General features: G+C 39.7%; 1 long non-coding RNA gene across 2 annotated transcripts in view; it reads right to left on the bottom strand.

Moving 5' to 3' along the window:
- Positions 1 to 4096: 4096 nt before the first annotated feature.
- The window catches only part of LOC120759100 (uncharacterized), a 33315-nt gene continuing 14840 nt past the window's right edge, over positions 4097 to 22571 (bottom strand). Inside the window, exons 5-6 of one of the 2 annotated variants that reach the window (XR_005703122.2) lie at positions 17053 to 17167; positions 4097 to 4276 (exon numbers count right to left, since the gene is read on the bottom strand). This is a non-coding gene — a long non-coding RNA (uncharacterized LOC120759100). Of the gene's footprint in view, positions 4277 to 17003; positions 17168 to 22571 lie in introns of those variants that run through there. The other variant, XR_009208359.1, reaches the window with a different exon arrangement.

The following is a 22571-nucleotide window of genomic DNA, read 5'->3' as shown; positions in this document are numbered from 1 at the left end:
TCAGATGTAATGAATTGTAAGACAAGTAAATTAGAGTACAGATTACTCTGTCAATTGGAACACACAACTCTTCTCTGTAATTAAGTATTTCACATGTGATGCACTGCATTTGGCACTGGTTCCTTTGTCTAATTATTGTACATTTTATTTTAAATGAACAAGAAACTTCCCAAAATACCTTGGCTTCCAACTCCGAAGATGCATGAGCCAAAAGAGGCTCTGGAGTAACGAGAAACATTTCCTGCCCTAGCAGGAGCTGGCATTGCAAATAAAGTGTGCTGTATAATTAATGTGTCTGTCCTTTCTCACTTCAGCACTGCTACTCATATGAAAACAGTTACTTTCAGAATAGTTCTAATCACCACTAATCCAAATCACAGAAACAGTGTGAATATGGAAGGCAACATGAAAAATTATAGCTCAAATCCATAACACAAGGAAATATTTCTATTTAAAAATACAGCTAAAAAGAACACACAATTCCTTTGTGTTATTCTTAAAACAGTCATTGATTAAGAGCTTGCAAATCCCATTCCAGTTTGCAGATAGCTGAGGCACCTAAAATCTGTTACACCTGTACTGGCATGGGACTATACAATGAGATCAGGACATGCACAGGCAATTACATCAACTTTGGAAGAGGAAGACCTCGGGCTGGGATGGGATTCTGGGCAAACAGAGACTACTCTGAACACGAGAGAAACCTGTACCATAGCTAGAGCTTCCATACTGTTGAAGAAAGAGTTTACAATTTGTTCATGTCATTACAGAAGCCTGAAGGACCACCAGTAATCTGAGAGCGAGATTACGTTGTGCAAACCTCTGGTCTTGGAATGGAGACACCAGAGAGGACATGGTATCTGCATTCCAAGAGGTGGTCTGAAGACTTGTGGATATGAGTAGTGCCTGAACTCCTAGATTTAAGTCTGAAAGTTTTCGACTATCTCTTACTAGATTTAAACACAGAAGACTAATACATACGATGCTGGCATTTGAAGAGATCGGCAACTTGCATCTGTTTTTTAAGAATGGACTAGGAGACTGCAGATGTATGGGTGTGGAGGGTTATATAACAGAAGGACCAACTGGAAATATCCTATCACCATGTATGCACTGATGCATACTTTTTACGAAAAACATTTCATATTATTCTGTGATTTTTAGGTACTGTATAAAGAAAGGTTTTGCTCACTCTAAGAATAAAAAAGAACTGAATATCTGTAGTTCTAAAGAACATCTTTGTGGACAGAGATGAAAAGTTCACTTTTTTGTGTTGTTCATTTATTCTTTATCTCCTTCCTTCTGACTGCTGCATCTGATCACTACCCAGAGAAATCAAAGCGAGATTTTTCTGATCAGTGCTCTGCTGTTGGTGTCAGATATAATCAAAGACTGGGAGTTTATTTCATTACAAAGTGTTGGGATCTAGTAAGAGATCAGATCAAACAGGTTAGGTGAAAGCGCCACAGATTGGCATTTAAAGTGCATTGGCCTCTTCATGAGTAAAACCCGGCCACTTGTCAAGGAAGAAAACTTTCCATATTTTGATACCCACTTTGTCCTTTCAAAGAAAGTCATAAAAAAAAAACCACCATAGGTGAATGAGAAAACAATTTGTGGACTGTCTGTTAAGAAGGAATTATTACAATTTTATTTAATGTGCACTGTAGAGAAGATTTTTTTTTGCAAAAGAACCAAAAAATATTCTAGACCAAAGCCCTCCCATATCACCAGTAACATAGAAGAGAACCTGTGTAATTTTGAGCTATACTTACCTTCATTCTAAGTTCATTTTGCATTCCTTGAGTGATGTAAAGAGGTCATTGTGTTAATTAAGACAGGATCATTTCCCATCTTCAAAAGTCTTTATCCAAACGTTTTCTAGACAACAAATTGGGAGGTGGTGTGTCTCCTTCAGGCCTAACTACACCATGCAATGAGGTGACACACAAGAGTTTCTAGGAAGCAAATCTAAAAGCACGACACAGAGCTGTGTGTGGTAACTAGCTCAGGTCAAGAAGATGTGTCTGATGAGCTCAGGCACACACTGGAACAATGTGCCCATCTTGCTTCTGAGACTGACTAGCTCAAACATAGCACGATGTTCTCTCAAAAATTTTTACAAGGCACATGACTTTCTTATTCTTTCAAACCCCCTGACAATCAAAAATAATCCATTTCCAGCAACTCAGACATAAGTCAATAAAGCAAGGACAGCTTTAGGATGATTTTGCGAATCATGATTTAACAGATCTAAAAACGCAGCAGCACAATTATGCATTATAGTTCAGCTGACAGGAATCATGACTTCTTCACATGACAAGTCTCATCAAAATCAGAAAGATCACAAGGATTTAAGTGCTATCCCACACAAGAGCACATGGGTCAACTGCTGATACTACACAGTCACACTAAAAATCAATAGATGTGCTTTCATAGCCCCCTTTCTACTCTGGTGCTACTGGTTGCTGAATTTGAGCTACACATTACAGTCTTGTAGTAGGATATTCAAACAGGGGCAAATACACAGAGAAAGAAAATAACTCACCTGCTCATGTTTTTAAATACTGGTTATGATTTTCTGCAATCCTGACCTTTAGTCAGTGAGCTGCATTGCACATTTGTTTTCAAAAATAAGCATTTTATAGTTACATTCACACTGTGCTAAAGAGCTGATAGTGTAATTTTCAATTTCATATCGAATTCACATCTTCTTTTTAAAGTGAGAAAACTAGTTTTTTATTACTGACCTGAGAAAATAAACAAATACAAAATACAATGAAAACAGCACTACATTTTTCTTTCAACCACAGCATAGCTAAGCAAAGTCAGATTTGCCACAGAATGGCCAGATAAAATGCAGAAGTTCCAAGCACTTTGACTCTATTGGGATTAGACCAACAAAAAGTGGAAAAAGCCACACTCCTTAGAATGAAACTGCAGGAGACAAAGGTTCTGCCACACTCATGAAAAAGCCAGGGAGTTGGGCGCACAGAGTGATCTCTCCACCCGAGCAGCCAACAGCTCAAAGTCAAGATACATAACAGAGCAGAACTTCAAAATTTTCCCAGTCACTCAGCACTCAGCAGGACTTAAGGTACAACTCACTTGCTAACCTTGAATAGCAGAAAATCAGATTACATAAGGAGGATCATAACACCCTTAGAGTTCTCTGCTCCTAGAACAATAAGAACCCAGGTGATTCAATCTGTCCACCCCTTATGCTACTTCCATCCACTTTACTGATAAAATTAGATGCTTTTGTCACTCTGCATGTAAGCATCCACAGTACAAACACTGAAAACAGGGAAGATGCATATCCTGGAATGTTTTAATTTTGCACATCAAACTTCATAAAAATCTATTTCACTTTATTTCTAGCAGCCATGTAGATATTTTCCTGAATATTAATCATAGGATCTAATCTTAGTGTCAGGTTCAACCAAGCCCTGAAACCCTGAAGAAGGCACAGGTAAAGTAATTTATGATTTATTGCAAAAGAACTAGGGAGAGTATTCAGGAAAAGTAATCCCAGTTCACTTTTTAATAAGATTAGTTAAACTGCATTAAGTTGGCAAGTGGATGCTTTTACTCAGGATGAAAGTGGTCTTAACTTGGTTTAGTTTAATTTGCTTTGGAATAAGTTCAGGAATTAATCTGATTTAACTAATCCAACTATTAAATCCATTAATTACTTCAGATTCTTGAGTTTTCCTGTGCAGACAAAACCATTTTCACCTTAATTGTCAGAGTCTGAGCTTGAAGATCTGGACAGAACAGCTTAAGGAGCACATTCCAGGTACAGATTAGCATCTCCATGGCTAAACCTCATTAAATAATTCTGTGATCTTAGTACAATTCTATTGCACAACAAAAGAGAATAATCACCTTCAGCGGTCTACAGAACAGGTCATGTGTACACTAAACACGACAGACTCATTTTGGACAGGCTCACCAGACACTCTGTTGCTCAAGAGGCTTTTAGCTGACAGTGGTTGGAGGTTTTATGGGTCAGATTGCTTTATCAGCTGAACTGGTACAGTGAAAATATTGAAAGTCGATCTCAAAAGGAAGAAAATATAGAACTTTTCTCTCTGACTTTAAATTCACATTGGCCTCCTATATAGGTTTTTAGGAGTTTCTCCTAGAGCAGTTGATATGCAAACAGGATAGATACTCCGAAGAAGAAACTTCCAGGTAGCCCTGGGGCAGCAATACATCACCTGGTGCAAGCAGGAGCCTTGCTCAGTATTTTCAAAGCTTTTCCATCTATAACCTAAAGGAAGGACAAATAGATTGATTATTTTGCCATTCTTCAGAGGATGGAAATTACAATTAGATTAGGGGAAAATCTGAACAAGTGACACAAATGCAAATGGAAATTCACTCAGAGAAAGACATGCTGAATCCAAGCCCGCTGCAGTTACTTGATTGGGTTTTGTGACACTTGTCAGCCAGGTATCACAAGCTTGCTGCAGGGAACATGTAGACAACAGCCTTACACTTGCCAACCCAGCCCAAGTATTACCTGTAGTTTTCACCTGAAAATGCTTCAAGAACTCAGGTGTCCACATTTCTCCTCGTCCCAGCCCTCTCAGGGAAGGGCTTCTATCTCTTCTATCTTCTGCCTTACATCTTGACTAACCCCACTGAGTGCAGCTGGGGCCATGCCATTTTGCTTTACAGAGGACCTGTTGCCATGGGTTAGACCAATTTGGTTTTTTAGTTATAAAAAAATGTAAAATAATTCTCCAGGTCGGGACCTGGGAATTGCTTTGGAAGAGACAGAGACCTATCAGAGAGTTAGTTGGAATATTGGCATCTGTTCTGACCACTGAAATTGCTGGCTGCGACTTTGGGAAGTACCATATAAAACCCTGTAAATTTCCTGTAGGTGGGTCTTTTTTCCTTCTTTACTTTGACCAGAGAGAGACAGGTAACATCAAGTTGGGCCTGCTGCTCCCCTGTTTTGGGGGGGAGCTGGCCTGAGGCCTGGCCGGATTCCATCGGCTCCCGGGTGAAGGGGGGGGAAGGAGAGGTTGCTGTTTTGCAATAGCTACTTTCTCTAAACTTCCCTGGAGCAGGGAGAGATCTCTGCTGGGCCCCTGATAAGAGCTATGGGCACCATTTGGGCCAAAGCCACCCTGATTTACACTGAGGGGTGGGCTGAGAAAGCATTTATGATCCTGCCTGTTTTTTTTGTTATTCCGGACTGCCTGAGTGCTCCGATCTCTGATGTTTCTGTGAGTTCTTCCTCCCTCACCAGCGCAGCCTTGAAACATCTAACACCACGAGCTACAGAAAGAGAGACAAAAACTCGGAGCAGATTTAACTCTTTCTTAGCAACATGAAGCTTCCAGAGCTTAGCCCTTCTCTGAGAGAGTAAGAAAGGACAGAGTGAACATAAAGAAAAAAACAGCATAAAGTCAGTAGAGCAAGAGTGAGAAGACTACTAGGACAGAGAGTTGAAGAGTTGGTTGTTCTATTCTTAATAGAGCCATGGAAATGAACTCTATATTTAGATCATTCCTTTAAATCATGGGAAAGATATGCATTTGGGGAGATGATTGTTTTAATTTGTGTGTAGATTTGAGCAAAGGTGTTTGTGATGAACTAAGTAATATCCTATAAGATGCTTGAACAGAGAAAAAGATGAGAAGCCCCCTACGCCAGTAAAGAAGTGAGAAGATATCTCTGTACCTTGAGGTGAAGAATCCTTTGCTGTGGAGTTATTCATCTTCAAAAGATGACACCCCAGTATGCAAAAGTCTAAGACCCATGACCCATAAGCAGCTTGGGAAACTGCTCCTGGGAGGGGTCACAAAAGCAGGTTTCTCCAGGCAGTTGTTTTTGTGACAGTTTAAAACCCGTAAGAAAACTGTTCTAGGTTATCAGTGGGATCCATGACTCTAAAAGATACTCTTCCCCTAATGAATTGATGAAAGACTATTGTCAAATAGTGAAACTGACTGAAAATTACAAGTTTTGTCTCTTTATGTTGCTTTGTAAGAAAGTGAACAGTTTGTAAGTGGAGGGAAGAGTGTTTTTGAAGTTTCATTCTGTTTTAGGGTTTTTTTCTAACTTTCTTTTTTTCTATTCTTTTAGTGTATGTTAATAAACTATTTGTTAATTTTAAAGCTGAGCCTGCTTTGTTTTTCTCCTAGTCTCTCTCCCACAAAAAAAGTAAGTACCAAGACCAAAATTTAGTGAACATGAAACCACTACACCTGTTTAATCTGGATATGGGACAAAATTGTGCGGCAAATCCATACTAGTGCTCCTTCTGGCCACCAGAAAGAGGGACTGGGAAGTGCAGATTCCAATACAAAACTCAGAAAAACACAAGGATATGTTAAATACACCAAACCAAGTTTACTCTTGGTAGGAAAAGTGTCTCAAACCCATTCATGGCATGTTGGTCTCAGCCTGCATTCGTCTGCCTACCATGTCCCAGAGCCAATGAGCTGATGCCCAAAACACAACTAATGACACATTTCACACCTCAGAGGGGTGTATGACCTATTCCACCAGACTGAACACTGTCTGCCCTATCTGAACATTGCCACATACTCACCAGCCAGTTAAAAACATTACCGCTCACTGGTTGTGACAGACTGAATGGGAGAAATACTCTAATCCCACTATGAGCTCCTACATCATCATGAGACCAGAGAGTTGCCTTGTTCCTGGTTTACTGAATATGCACAGCACTTTCTTTCATTGCAGAGTCTGCCTTGGTGCTCTCTGAAGGTGCAGAACTGATACAACTGATCTACATTTTGACTAACACCTTTTGGCTAAATCCAGTTGCCACAGAACTACAGCCATCATGACACAGTCCCAACCAATGAAAGTAAACTCACTTATTCATCTAGGAAGTTAACTCTAGAAGGTTGTAACAGGCTGGAAAAGAAATAGTTTTGTGTGGTTTGCCTTCTTCAAGATTATTAAACTTCTACAACAGCAAAACCCTAAATTTAGTACTGAAAAGACTTTCTATTTTAACGCATATTTATGACAGTAAAAACTGCTATCTTACCCACACATAAGCAAGTGCTGTTGTTGGGATTTCTTTATTGACTTAGAAAAAGACACATTTTCTGCTAGCCTGACATTAAAGCAAAAAAATAAGAACCTCAGCCACCCTGTAAACAAAATATATTGACCATAAAAGCTAAACTCCATGATTAATAGAGAAATAAAATCTTATGTCTTAATCATATTATTACCTGACTGTCAGTTAAAGCAGTGGACTGCAGTAAAGTTAATTTTCTTCACACTAGATAGCATAGGGCTGGGGTTTGGATTTGTCCTGAAAACCATGTTGATCACCCAGGGCAGTTTCAGATGTGCTCACACAGACCTTCTCTGCTACCCAAACCAACCCCACAGTGAGTGGGCTGGGGGTGCACAAGGAACTGGGAGGAGACACATCTGGCACAGCTGGCGATACAGCCAACAGACCAAAGGGATATTCCATGCTGTATGACATCCTGTTCAGCATATAGAAAAATCTGGGGGAAGAAGGAGGAAGGGGGAAAAATTCATGTTGGTGTTTGTCTTTCCGGGTAAGCATCAGATGTGATGGAGTCCTGTTTTCCTGGGGATGGTTGAACACCTGCCTGCCCACGGGAAGCAGTGAACTAATTCCTTCCTTTGTTTTGCTTTTGTGTCCAGTTCTTCTTTACCTATTAAAAACTGCCTCCATAACAACCCATGAGTTTTCACACTCTCACTCTTCCAGTTTTCTCCCCCCTCCCACTGGGGGCGAGGGGAATCAGTAAGTGGCTGTGTGGTAGCAGGAACCACCTGAATCAATGGAGGATAAGCCATACAAGAAGAAGTGCAAGTGCAGCAGTACGGGACTCAAGCTGGCTTTTTTGCCCATCCAACATTTCACTGCTCCTGTCCTTAGTGACCACCATAAGCAGCAGACAACAGGGAAAGAATGTTCACAGTCTCCAGCAGACTACATACAGCAAGATATTGCTGTACATGCAAGTGATAGGTAACACAGTATCTCTCTCCATAACCATCTTGTGTCTTGACACTCTCCAGCCAATCTCTTTAGCTTTTGGTTGGAAAAAGAGCAAGAAGATTACACAATTAACAAGATTTTCTAAGCATGGTGTTCTATGTGTATTTATCTTCTCCACAAGAGAGAAGAAGGGTGAAGGTATTCTCCACAAGAAAGAATAAAAGTGAGGGAAGAGCCTCTCAAAAGTGCTATTACAGATGGATAATTCACCATGCACCTTGTCACCCACAATGACTATTTGTCTATGTTTTCAAATAAATTGTATGTGGATATATAAAAGATATTTCCAGACAACATAATGCAACACAAGGTTTCATACTAAGACCACATTAAGCAAGAGAGAGAGAGAGAGGAATTTGCTTCATTAAGTAACTCAGTTGATATAATTTTTCACAAATTCTAACAGAATATAAAGTCAAGACACAAAGCAAAGATTTTTCGTTTGTTGCTTTTTTCTCTGTCAGGCCTGAAGGCCCACAGGACCTGTAGTTGTAGAGGCACTGGGCTCAGCAATGGAAAGAAATCTCTTCACTCATACTGTTCTTGCACTCTTTCATGGAAAGGATAAAAACACAAGTTACTCAGTACTGCCACAAAATCTACTCCTGCACAGTTGTGAACCCATAATGCAGCTGCCAAGGTATATGAACAAGAATCAAATCTCAGTACAAATCCTGGATGACACTGAAGCTCCTTGGTGTGAAAAAGTCTTTCCTAGTCACCTTCTTCCTTCTTAGCAGTAGCTCCTATCCTCATACTTTGATCAGTCTTAGCACCTTTCCCTATAACCTAAGGACTACAGATCAGCTCCCCAAAGTGCTTAATCCCCTCAGCCAGCAGCCTCATTCCTGCCTGTGCTTAAACTCACTGGAGCTCCTGAGCCTTTTCTTCCATTGCCTTTCTAGATCTCAGATTTGTGAAGTTATCAACATGGCTTCTAACCAGATACTTTCCAGACTTCGTCCCTCCCATCACAAATCATATTGATAGTACACCTTCTCATGGCCCATTTTTCCTATCAGCAATCCTTTCTCAGCATCTTTTGCAACCATATTTCCTTTACCCTCAGCTTTTCCATGTCTCTTTAAAGATGATACCTGCTTCCTGACTCTCCCTTTTCTCTTCTTCACTTTTTGGTACTTACAATTTCTTCCTTTTCTTTTCACAAATGGTCCGATATGCACTTTTCTCCCCCCACTCAGAGGCTGTGTCTGCTTCTGTTCTCTACTCAGCCTACACATTGATCTTTCTTTCTTACATTTGATTTTGAAGCTTCACTCCACAAAAACTAAACAAAAGGCAGAAAAGAAAGCAAGCGCTAATAAAGCTCTGATCAGAGCTCCATACATCCTCCAGCAAAGTTTAGCTCTAGTGGCCTTTAAGGAGAGCAAACAGACTCTATTCAGATAACACACATGGAAGAGGAAATGACTGCAGTCAGCTGTCTTGGCTCGCACATCACTCAGACAGATACTGCCGTGCGCCACAAAGCCAGGCATTAGTCTAAGCATAGATTATAAATACCAAATATGCAGTAAAACCCTAATACAGGACAAAATTACTCACTTAATATTAATAAAGCATTTTGGAAAATAAATTCCAGAAGACTAATGCTCTTCCAGGCGTGTGGCCTTCAGCATAAGCCTCTCAGGTATCCAGATGAGGCAGTCAATAACTGCTTTGAAAGACGCTCCTGCCCAGGGTGAATTATCACTTAATTAGACGGAGCCAGGATGTTCTATCACATGAGCAATGCTTTATGAATAAAATCAAGTGTATCCTGCTTTCTAAGCATTCATCTCACAGCAGGACAAAACCTGGGAAGTGACAGTTTGCTACCAGGAGGAAATCTACCCAAAAGAGATATTTCTTATGTTTCAAAAAAAGAGTGCAGCTATAAACAGTTCAAACAACTCGATAGACTGCAGTGCTGTCAGTCATAAATGCTTATGTGGTGCAGGAGCAGAGAAAAGCTCCAGTCAATATCAGGGCCCTACCGTGATGAGCTGTATCGATGTGGGAAAACAGCCTGGCCAGAGTTTCCCCACAAAAGCAGCTCCATGGGCACTCCCCTCCTATGCTCATTCTAACACCCCAGTAAGGAGCCCTTTACGCTAATCCACTTCCAAACTGGCTCGAAGCAATTTCAGAAAGATCCTCTGTTTGGATTAAGACTGGCCACATGAGGAGCTGGCATGCTTCAAAGTCACATTCTAGATTCTTTTGAAACACCTTTCACGTACAAATGTATACTTCAAAATAAAATCTCTGCATTGAAGGATTTATTATCCAAAAATCCAATTCTGCAAACACTTATACACCTTCTCAGCTTGTGATACATAATTAAATCCTTCCTGTGTGTTTTAAGAAGCTTGCATAAAGTTTCATGATCTGAAATGCTAGGAACAGTTTTTAATTTCTGAGTTAATTGCAGGTGATCTCCCTCATGTCACATTCCTAACAACAGGTCAATAAATTCAGTAGGAAGTCTTTTCAAGCAACATTTCAATTTTCAGTTCATAAAAGAAGACTCTAAAATCAGCATATACTTGAGTGAATATTGCACTTCTCAAGAGGATAAAATCACTTATACTTCCCACATTTCAAATGCTTTGCTAGATCAGATACTATAAAGACACATGTTAACACTAATTATTTGGTTAGTCCAATAATTACTGAGAGTTTTCTATACAAAATTGCACAACATTAATTCCCTGGTTAATTTAACTCTTAAAAAGTTAGTACAAAGGGTGATCAAAAGGATGAGGGAAGATTGTAACTAATACTACTGCTAAAAGGTTTCATAACTTGTGCAGCACAGGAAAAGTCATACAAACAATACCTAGAGAAACATTTTGTGATATAGAGACAGAGAGATAGATATGCCTAGAAGTCCAAAGAAACAGTGGTAGTAGTCCAAATAAATCCAAATATCAATTAAATAAATAGAATAGTAGGATAGCTTGGGTTGGAAGGGACTCTAAAAGTTATATACTTCCAACTCCCCTACTCCTTTCACTGGACCAGGTTGCTTAGAGCTCCATCGAACTTGGCCTTGAACACTTTGAGGGATGGGACATCCACGACTTACTCAGGTAATTTGTTCCAGTGCCTCACCAACCTCACAGTAAAAATTTCTTCCCAATGTCTAACATAACCCTACTCTCTTTCAATTTGAAGCTATTCTCCCTTGTCCTGTCACTTCATGCTTTCATAATAGTCTCTCTACCTCTCTCTTGTAGGCTCCCTTTTGGTACTGGAAGGCTCCAATTAGGCCACCCCAAAGCTGCCTCTCTTCCAGGCTAGATAAACCCAATTCTCTTAGCCTTTTCTTGCAGGATGGGTGCTACATCCTTCTTATCATCTTGGTGTCCCTCCTCTGGACTCAATCCAACAGGTCCACGTCCTTCCTGTGCTGAGGACCCCCGAGCTGGATGCAGTGTTACAGGTGGGGGCCCACAGAGAAGAGTAGAGGAGAAGATTCAGCTTCCTTGCCCTTCTGACCACATGGCTTTGGATGCAGGCCGGGATAGGCTTGGCTTTCTGGGCAGCCAGCCCACATTGCTGGCTCATGTCCCGCCTCTCATCCAGCAGCACATCCACTAGGGATACAGAACAAAGATGCTGATAGCAAAAATTTATTCCAGCTTCATTCAGTACAAGGTTGAGGACATCAAGTGTCACAAATGGGTGGCACCATCCACACAAGGAATTAACTCAACTGAGAGTGGAGGTGGTGCACTGATTCTGCTGGGCAGCTCTACTGGTGTGTCTCTGCCAAAGGTGCTCACTAGATAAGGCTGCTGTTCTCCAAAAGGAAGCCCTGAGCAAATGTAATCAGAGGCTCTCTAGTAATGAGTGGGAGATGGACTGCATAACACTGAAAGTGCAAACACTAAAGGCAAATGTGGATGATGTGTACCAGACTATTCACCTTCCTGTGGGAACTGTCACCACCGATGTGTCATACAAAATCTCCTTTGGAAACTGGCAATATACTGGAGACCATGAACTTAGAGAATGCGTATGTTATTCATCTCTTCTCTAACACTAAATATGTGACATTTATAGCTCCCACATGGCACTAAAATATAAAGTGCTAAGCCCACCATGGAAAGGAGTAGCTAGCCAGCCAGCTGGCCCCAGTGCTCATCTTCAGATCAAGCCATCAAGTCCCCACATTTTTATTTCAAACCTCAGTTCTCAATGTTACAGACCACACATGATTGAAGACACTCAAGCCTTTGAAAAAGATGAGAGGAGATTAAGTTCCTACAGAGAGGAGGATGAGAGTCCTATTTGCTACTCAGTGCAAACTTTGAAGCTGAGGCAGTAAAAGTAAGTGGGGAGTGACACTGGAGGGAGACTGCCCAGAACACAGACACATTTCGGCTTTGGTTGAGAAAGGATGAGTGTGGCTAACCACTTACTTAGGCTAACTAGATTTTGTGTGTGCTTTTGGAACACTTCCTTCCATGTTTGCAGAAAACCGTATGGCCTTAAATTTTGCTTGGCCTTGTGTTTGGCCAGTTAAGTTTGTCTGAAGCTGTCTACAAGGTGGCTTGGGGAAAACCCTCTGAACTGAGCAGATAGTAAAATTTTTAATGTGACAATGACAATTGTGGACCTGCAGGCATTTTAGGAGACCCAGTGCTGAAGGTACTTCTTGCTACACTGTTAATGACGCTGATTTGCAGTTGCTACCATTACTGCCAAGCCTTGGAAAATGTGTTCCCTCTGGCAAACACAAATCAGCATTTCTCTTGCAAAGAGCAGATGGATGAGCAGTATCCTGGGACTCTAGGCAAAGCCTGAGGCATCACATCTGGGAAATTTCCAGTTATTTTTCCTTTCCCCGCTTCCATAATTTAGGGACAGCTTAAAAGAAGCCAGGCAAATACTGACATAACCTAAGCAACCTTTCTGAAAGTCATATGGTTACACTGCTTTACTGGTAACACTGTACACCGTGCTTTTTTTGTTAATCAAAGCAACTGTTGATGCTTCTTGTTTCCCTTCAGTAGTGATAAATGCCTCTGTTTCGCAGCATACTAATTCATACTGAACCCTCCAGAGTACTGCAGATAATCAGCTGGGATTGCAAGAAAGAGGGGCAGGAGCTGCAATTCTAGAGGCCACTGGATTTAGTATGGTAGCCTCTGTCCTGGTTTACATTGTGTAATCTTCCAACATTGGTTGAATTTCAACCAATTTCAACCAATTTTCACTGGTTATGAAAATAATTGGGGTTTTTATCTCACAGTCTACAACTGCCCATCTTGGATAAAGAATCACCACTCTCCAGGTCAGCCTTACCTTAAAACAAGCTTTTATTATTTATCAGGTGTCGTTCCTCATCAGCTATCATCTAGGTTTCTTTGGGTTACAACAGCCCTGCCAGGCATGTGCATTTCCTGGGAACTTTGTGCCAGCAGCCCCACAGAAACAGTCTGCATGAAAAATTCATTTGCATCAAATCTCTGCAGCATCTATTTTATCAAAGCAAGTGCTTGTATGCTCAACCAGCATAAGCCACAGATGGGAGGTTTTAGGCAATCAGCTGCAAGATTAGGAAGAAAACCAAATACATATCCTGCTTATGCATTTCTGAATGTAAAAATAAATCAAAACAAACCAGTGGCATAGAAACAGTAAGAAGCAGGTCACAAGTGTCAACTATTCTATCAACTTCAGTAGCAGAACATGGATATTTATCTGGGAGGAAAACACATTGCTATATAGTCTGTTTTGATTAACTCATTGCATAAATCCTCTTTTACAGGAATTTTCAAGAGGTATTGAAAGCATTATTAGAAATGTCAAGGCTAGAACTGGAACTACAGTGTAGAGGAGCCTCAATTGAACAAGGCAGAGTGTAACCATTTGAAAATCTACTGAATTAAAAGTTTTTATTAATTTAACTTTCTTATAGAAAATCAAAACTCCAATTTGTTCCTAATCCTCCACTTGCTAATCAGAAAAGCATCTTTCCCTTAGAACATTATTTTTATTTCATTTCCTGCTATGATTTCCCCAAGCATCTTTGCCAATTGGATGTCTCAGATCACACAGCTTTTCAAGAATGACTGGACTACTGAAAAACTTAAAGCTTCTTATAGTCTTTATATTGCCTCAATAATTACATGTCCCTCATAGATCCAGAAATAAACATGATTTTTCACAGAGGTGATAGCATACAAAGAAGGTCCACATTGATTTACAGTCCTGTGGACGATGAGAGGGTATCCCAAAAACTGAAGAAGAAATGACACTGTTTTGGAGTTCCTAAGAAACCTACAACAACTGTAGAAACACCAGGAAGAGCCTTTAGACCCTTGCAAGGAAAAGGAATTTTATGGGTTGTTGCTACTAATAGACAAAAATAAAAACAAATAAAATTAGAAATAACATTTTGATAAGATGTTCTCGGTTTTTATTTCAAATTTCTTCCATTTCCTAAATGTAGCTTTTGTGATGCTAATCTATATTTTAGCAGCTGCACAGCATTTTCATTAAACAATTTCCCATCTTAAAAAATATTTACTACATGTGCAAAACAAAGCAAACATATCATAAAGCTGGAAAGGTCTCCATTTTTTTGTTTGTTTGTTTATATATGAAAATCTAACTACTTTATGTGGTTGTTTTATTACAATATCCCATGGAAGCCATACACTGGTTGCTGAATGCTCTCATTCTCCCCTAGCTGCATTTTCTCTTCCATCATTAAAGACCTCTCACAAGGGATGAGACTGGCACGTTGTAAGGAAAGGAAAATATGAGCCAACAGGGAAATATTTTTGAATCCAAAATATAACTGATTTGAATTAAATGTTCCATATTCAAGTGTTTTGACAAAACCTTTTTTTTTTTTTTTTTTTTTTCAAGACAACATAAACAAACTAAAGCCTCCATAGAACTATACTCTAAAATTTTGTCAATAGTGTATCTGGCAATGTATCAACAGAGTAAAGCTGATCTATAAGCAAGGTGAAGTTTTGTCTACAAGTATCTAAAGGTGGGTTGCCAAGAGGATGGAGCCAGGCTCTTGGTGGTGCCCAGCAATAAGACGAGGCAACAGCCAGAAAGTGATGCCCAGGAAGTTCCCCCTGAACACCACAAGAACTTACTGGCTTCATGACTGTGCACTGAAACATGTTGCTCAGAAAGGTTGTGGAGTCTCCCCCACTGGAGATACTCCAGAACCATCTGGACACAATCCTGTGCCACATGCTCCGGGACGGCCCTGATTGAGCAGGGAAGTTGGGCCAGATGACCCCACTGTGATCCTTTCCAACACAACTCATTCTGTGATTCTGTGAGTGGTAAACCATGAAACACCACAGTGTTTGCCCATATAAATGTCATAGGTAAATGTAGGAAAGCTAGAAATCCCCAAATTCTGTCATAATAAACCCAGATATTTCTGTAATATCAATAATACAAATTAAATTCTTGCTGCTATAACCTAAGTTGTAGTAGGACATATGTAATTTATTCAGGCAGTAATTTGTTCTTCCCATAGGAACATGTGAGAGGGGCTGATAGAAAGAGACAAGTATCCCATGCCTCATTCTGTTTTCTCCAACTAAACCAAATATATTTACCTAAGGCAGGTAAATATCAGCATAGTAAAACCAGAGAGCCACTGCAGCAAGGGAATGCTAAACTCTTTGCCTTCTCCAGAAAGAGAACAAACAGAGTATGTGAGAAACAGCAAATGAATGACTCAGACTTTCCAGCATAAAGCAAACATGCCCTCTGTGTCCCACAAGTCTTTTGGGCACTAAAAGCTCTCTTCACCACATCATTCCAAGTGAAAAAAGGTGTAATACTGCAAAGAGGGTGAAGAACGGTAAATTTTGAAGGAATATAGTCATAATAACCTTACTAAGATTCCTTATCTCTGTTAGTGCTACAACCACGTGATCTTAAAAAGATGCATTTTTTATTCTCTTGTGGTTTTTTAATATCTACCCTGCTTGTTTCTCTCTTCCCACACAGTTTGGCAGGTATTTTCTTTCCCTTATTTTGTTTCTCTTTCATCTGTCGGTTTTCAGGAACAAGTACTGTGTTTGTGTTTTGAATTTATAGCACAGTAAGAACATATTGAATTTAAAGCCATAATCTAACATAAAAACATTAAATCACCACAAATAATAAAAGGCTGATGTAAATTGTCCTAGACTGCATAGCTGTAAATGCAAGAAACATGAGTCAAGATTAAGTTGTAGTGGCATTTTGGCTGTCTCAATGTAGACTAAAGAGAGATGGAACACCTGCTCTGATCTTCACAAATTAAATTTCAGCTCCTCGGAAGATTTTGAGTTCTCATTTGCATTAGGAAAGGACACCATTGTTAATGTAAATTGGACATTTATTCACATAGCAGAGTAGAAAATGTGCAAGGTGTCTGCACACAAGTAGTGCAAGCAACTGTGCTACCAACAAGAAAACACAGAAGACACCCTAATTACAAGAAACAACTACTAAGTAATTTGTGCATAAATGTTATGCTTCCAATGCTTTAGCAGCATGCAGTCAATGACATGACTTTAATACTTATTTTCAGTAACTACTAATAATCCAATAAGAGGGAAATATTAATTTTTCTGGTACAAAATAGTAGTGAGATGACGGTCATATTTCTCACACTGAGACAGTGGGAAAAGCAAAGGTTGTTTGACTCTGTATTTCTGAAAATAGTTCTGAGAGCCCTTGCACTCCAGCATACCCAAGCTGACATCTTTCCACTGTCACAGATAACTGACTATTCCCTGGCTACAACAAATCTTTGTCCAACATCTGTACATGTATGTGGTTGCAAGCAGGTAGATAAGCCAATGTGAAACACTAAAATTCCTGCAGAGCAATTCATCCGTTTGCTTCAGTTATTCACCCAAAAATAACAAATACATACAGATTTCAAACACATCATGCCGGTTTGAATTGGCAGGGAGGCTCTGATAAGTGAATGAAACAGTGAACAAAATCTTTTCCAGAACAAAAGTTACCTTAAGATAACTTCAGAAGTCTTTTTCATATCATCTTGAGATAAGACACATTTCTTTATTCTCAATTTACTTCTCTGTGGTGGGTCCATTCTGAAGCACAAGCAAAACAGCAGCCCTACAGAGAGAAAAGGAAAAAATAAGGGAAAGTAAGTGTCTCATTCAAGTAACAGAGACACTTTAACAATGACCAGAGTATCTGTCAATGAACGTTGAAGGCACGTTTTTGATCCAAGTTATTTAATCTTATTTAAGTAAGATTGATACAGCTATCAAAGTTATCATATATAATAACTGCCATTTTCATGAAAATAGTGTTCATGAAGTCATTTGACTCTGCCAGTGCTCCTTTACTCGTAGTTAAAATGAGTAAGAACATGGTTTAACAATGAAGAGAAGCCTCTCCCCACCACCACTAGACTATTCTTCTTGAGCACCCCGACAGGTCTACACACACTTTTGTCTTTACACTTCAGCAATAACACAGCTGTTCCCCAAATGTTCAACAACTGCTCTCTAATGCCATCAGTTTCACAGTGTAAATGGATCTTAAAGTAGCTGGAACATTATGTCCTTTACCATTCTATCTTCCCGCCTGGCTGCCAAATTGTTCTCTTTTCCTTTTTTTTTTTTTTTTTTTTTGATGGATTAAGTAGAACCACAGCAATTTGTTGATTTGAAAACTAAGCAATATCTTTAAACTCTCTCTGTGCTCATCCACTGCTGTCACTGACTACCTGAATTCATTTTGGAGCCTACATTACAAAAGCTTTATTCATGAGGGATTTGCATGTGCAAGCAGTATTGGTGAATCCAATAAAATAGACTGATTTCATATCTAGAGACAACTTTGCAGATTTACTTTTGGTTCGGCTGCTGACACTGGCCCTCTTCACTTTTCTTCTCACCTGTCTTTTTAGGGGCATAGATTGATTCTGCAAACATTTTATTTGTAAGTGATGTCCTCTCACAAGTGTCCTTCTTGGTGGACTGTGCAGGAATGCCAGCAATTGCTCTAGCTTTGCACACTTCCAAGATCTGTCAGTAGCAAAGGGGCTCTACTCAAGCACCAGTGTGATTTTTCTTGAAACCAGCAAAGAAAATAGGCCCTATTCCATTGTCAGAAACCAGGACAAAATTATTTAACAAGAGGCTTGACACTAGAAAAGCATTCTTCTTTGTGACTTACAAACTTCCTTCTGCTCCATTGAGAGGTGTGTGGGACAACAGGCCAGCTGTTAAGATTTGTCTATGACAGTTCTTCACTCAGGGATCATAACTACAGTCGTGTTGCACTCTCTCACACAGAAAGATGAAGAAAACACAGGTTTGTTACCCCAGAAGCTCAAAATGAAGCAAATCTTGCACCAGGGACAGAAAGGAACATCAGCAAGGTCAGATCACTCTGCCTCTTCCCCTCATTCACCAATAGATGGTGGCAAAGGCCCCCTCCAAATCTGCCACTGGACTTACACAGTTATTTTTTCAATTCCTCTCTTAACATAGAAAATCAGGAAGGCAGATGCAGACATCTCCTTTGTAACAACCACATATAAACAAGTTAATAATTTTGTCTAACATACCTGTACATAATTTCTCTGCTAATGCCAGTTTTCCTTATCTTCAGATAAGAACATATTTGTTTCTTCTTTTGTAAAGTAACAGCAGTGTTTTGCTTTAATTTCACTCAACAGAGCATAGAGAGGAACATTAAAGCAAGCTCTTCTAAAGTGGGTTAAGAAATGGTGCTTTCTCCTAGGAACTCAACACATATCTGCCTGAAAGGCAGGAGGGTCTAGAGGAGAAAGAAAATTATTTCAAACTCTCATTGCAGAATGCAGCATTTTGAAGGGCAGGCTGCTCTTTTCCAAACTGCCAACAGTCAAGGCAACTTCACGTCATTTCAAGAGGCTCCAAAGAGCTGCCTGCCACTCTTGGCCGCCCATGTCAGGCTCAACAGAGTTCCGATGGCTCAGGGGAGCCAAGTATCAGAGCCTTGCAAAGCAGTATTTGGTGGTAAAAGTAAAAAACACTATTTTATTTTGATTGCAAGGATTTTTAAGTACCATCTTTGTGCTTCAGGGAGCTGTGCAAGAAGCCTACCTCCACCTGACACAGGAAGAGAGCAGTACAGACAGAGCACTAAGGGTGGCTACAAAGCCACTAGCACATGTGACACAGCAAGCAGGAGCTCTGGATGTTTGCCAAGTACCTGTCATGATACCACCTGAAGTAAACCAGATGTGCTGGTCTAATATATATCACACAATAATATCCTGCCTATCCTAACATGACATTTGTTTGCACTTCATGATGATATTCACCACCTCATCCCATGATCCTGTGTGAGGTTGCCAGCAAATGACCATCATATTCCACATCAGCTCTTGAGAGATGGCCAAGGTTTTTTAATCTTTAATTTGAGAACAAAGACCTCTGAGTTCCTTGGGTTCAAATTGGTTAAAAAAAAAAAAAAAAAAACAAACCTATTTTAGTCTATTCATCACACACTGCAATAGTTTCTTTTCTCACATACCTTTGTAGAGCACTTCACAAAGATTTTTCTGTATTTATATAATTCACATAGATGCTTTTTAGTTCTTTGCTTATTTGCAGTAACTCATCTCCAAGCTGGGGATCTCTGATCAGCTTTTTTGTTTGAGTACCAGTCTGTCAGTATAAATAACCCCTTGTGCATTAGGTTTTCCATCTTGAAAATAACAGCAAAAAAGATATTCACGTAATATTTCCCTCCTTGCAAGCACAGTGAAACTTTCCCCAATATTTTGCCCAGTCAATAATCTTTTGATTTTCTTAGGATGCTCTAAACTAGTTTTTCTAAATTATAAACCCTTTCCTCCTGAGTTTGAAGTAAGTATACAGAGAATCCAAAAAGACATTCCTAGTGACCCATCAGGCTCTACTTCTTACCAAGAGACAGAAAAAGCAGCTCTGAACCAGATACCTTTTGTGTTGGATTAGGTAAGCTCCAGACATCCCTTACAACCCAACTTATTCTGCGAATCCATGACTCTATAATTCATTCACTTATTAGTTTGCAGCTCTGGATTATTTATGAGAGAAGGATTATATTCCTAAGAAAGAGATAAATTCAAAACAGAGAAGGTGGATAAGTAGTTCAATTTCTGTCCTTATCAATCCTGGGCTGATATAAACATAAATACTTATAAAATACTCAGGTTCCCAAAAGGCAGTACAGTGCAGGTACTAATACTCTGCTAGGAGATCATCACAGATAACACACAAATGTCCTAGCACTGAAAGCCTAGACAGTTCCTTTTTTACCTCAGTAAGCTATTCCTGTCTTACTGAGTCTTCAGTGTGAACTTTTCATTGTCTACACAAGGTAAGGTGGCATGTCTACTTGTTACCCTGGTTTTTCTGAGTTTCTTTATTAGCCTTTTGATTTTCATAAACGGAGTCAGATCTTTTAGTTACTGTAGAATATTAGAGCAGTTTTCTACTTTTGCCACAGAAGTAATATAAACAAATCCTTTGTTTTTCATTCTCTGTCCTTTGTTTGCATATTTCTAACTTGAAAACAATTGTAACTGACAATTGGTCTGGTCACTGAGGCTGAGGGGTGGAAACCCCAAAAAGCCAATCTTCTGCTAGACCCACAAATGTATAAAAAGTAAAAAAATAAACAAAGGGGTCTCTTCTCTCCGCTCTTTCAGCTAGGAGCTGGATCAGGAGAACCTCTGCAAAAATCTCGTCTGCGTGTGATTGCTTTGTGTGTCTCCGTGACATCTACTAACCTAAGAAGTGGATGCTTAGCTGTAGGATACATACCAGTGGCTTCGTTCATGCCCTCCAGAACCAGCTTATGCTCTTTAATATCATGCCTTTATCTGAGACAAGAGGATGCCAAGATGTTGAACTAGGATTTTTATATTGCTATTACTATTATTGCTAGGGCTAGCAGCAGTAGTAGCACAGCAGGTTAGAGGGAACACAGTTATGTTCCCAGCTACCATCTTACTCATTCTTCATTGGCTATTACAGATCTTTGGACAGGTTTCTGGTGATAAAATATATTGCTGAGGGTTTCAGTGCAGATCAAAGTGGACAAGAGTAGCAAAGAAAACTAACAATGGCCCTACCACTAAGGAAAAAAAATAAAGTAATGGTTCAAACAGTAGAGAAAAAAAAAAAAATAGGTTAGGGGGCAGTGCACTGGACTGAATACTGGACACTTTTTGCCATTGTACTTAAAAGAGGTTCCTTGGGAAGTGTGGATTAGGGCACTTTTGGGGATAAATAACACAACAGCCTGAGGGCAAGAAGGGATAACACACCTTCAGAAATCCAATGGTTTCCAAAGCCACCAACTGTGCTCCAGTAAGATGATATGCAACAAAGACATATTTCACACGTGGTTTTCCCACCCAGCAGTGTTTTCTGTGTCCAGACTACTGCTTCAATCTAAAAAAAACTTCTTCAAAATCTGCCAGCTGGTTTGGGAGTAGTGGTGGGAGCACCATGGCTTCAATTCATGTAAGTAGGAAAAGGGGAATGCTTGTTTATTTTTTGAAGTCAGACCACACAATGGAGGGAGCAGCATTCAGCCTGAAGAGAAATACTGGTAACTACAGTATACTGAGCATAATTATTTGTAAAAGCTCAGCATTTGAACCAATGCCTATTTAAGTCAATGGGCGTTTTTCATTGACTTGGGGTGATAGATAAAATGGGCCATTAGTGCACTTTTTAAAAGCTCTGCTGAACAAATACATCACTAGGTGGTTCAGGATGTTTTTATAATGCTTTGCCTTCTCTCTTAAATACTGCATTTATCTCTAGCCTTGTCCTTTACCGCAGCTTGTATTGTAACACTTTCACCTGCATCACAGGAAGAGAAGAATTCTCAGGCTCTTTTCCTCTTAAGTCATAACAGAGAATCTGCTCCATTAGTGTCCTCATACCACAGCAGCTCTGAACAAAGAAACTTTATCAGAGTATACAAAGGTAGTTCAGAGAACATCCTCACGCTGTATACTTTACAAGCTTTAAAATATTCCACTTTTTTCTCTTTAAATTCTGATAAAACTGTTTTGTTACAGAATTTCAGTTACTCTCACTTTGAAGCACAGCAGGGTGAAACAAGTGGGCAATACTTATGGATTCATCAAATGAAAAGTATTTGGAACTTTTCTACTCATGATGGACATTTCCCAGAGAAGGAAGAATAAAAAAAGAAACAACTTTAAGAGAGTCATCTGTGTTATGCCAAACTGCCATTCCATTCAGCCTTCTAAAAAGGTCTTGTTATCTGATGGTATTGTAATTTAATAGCTACAATTAGGTAAAAGTAGATGCCGTGGAGAAAACACAGAGTACACAGCACTAATAAAATACAGCAGCAATAAAATACAGCAGCAGGTTGTCATTTGCTGCCCACGTACTGTAAATTTGTGGGTAACTCCATATGTGTTAAGCACCCTGGTTTCAATTCACAGAGAAACAGCCAAAAAAAAGCCACTGTCTGTAACTGTCTGAAC

The sequence above is a fragment of the Hirundo rustica genome, chromosome 1 (assembly GCF_015227805.2).
Source record: "Hirundo rustica isolate bHirRus1 chromosome 1, bHirRus1.pri.v3, whole genome shotgun sequence".
Taxonomy (NCBI): Eukaryota; Metazoa; Chordata; class Aves; order Passeriformes; family Hirundinidae; genus Hirundo; species Hirundo rustica.
The sequence above is the reverse complement of the archived record's forward strand: the minus strand, read 5'-3'. Positions and strand labels throughout refer to the sequence as shown.